The following is a 351-nucleotide window of genomic DNA, read 5'->3' as shown; positions in this document are numbered from 1 at the left end:
ATTTCTCATGGTTATATCCAAAGATAAATTAACCAAGAAGTTAAAATGTAACCCTTATACTTCAAAGTACATACAATATCATTAAATCAACATTCCGAGCATGTGGATGGCAAGGAGACAAATGAAGGTAAATGACCTGTTTACACAGATGTGATTAATTTCCCATTTATGTTTCTGAGTGCTACCCTTCAGCTAATATCAGGGATCTTGTATGGACATGCCATCTGTCTTATGCAATATATTTTAGAAGAGCGTCCAGAATAGTAGCAGTGAAAGCTCATGTTTCTGCAGTCCATTTGACACAAAAGTAAAGATAAAATGACTAAACATAGTCCATACATTTTTGTACAC

Source organism: Chlorocebus sabaeus, chromosome 7, assembly GCF_047675955.1.
Source record: "Chlorocebus sabaeus isolate Y175 chromosome 7, mChlSab1.0.hap1, whole genome shotgun sequence".
Lineage (NCBI taxonomy): Eukaryota > Metazoa > Chordata > Mammalia > Primates > Cercopithecidae > Chlorocebus > Chlorocebus sabaeus.
The sequence above is the reverse complement of the archived record's forward strand: the minus strand, read 5'-3'. Positions refer to the sequence as shown.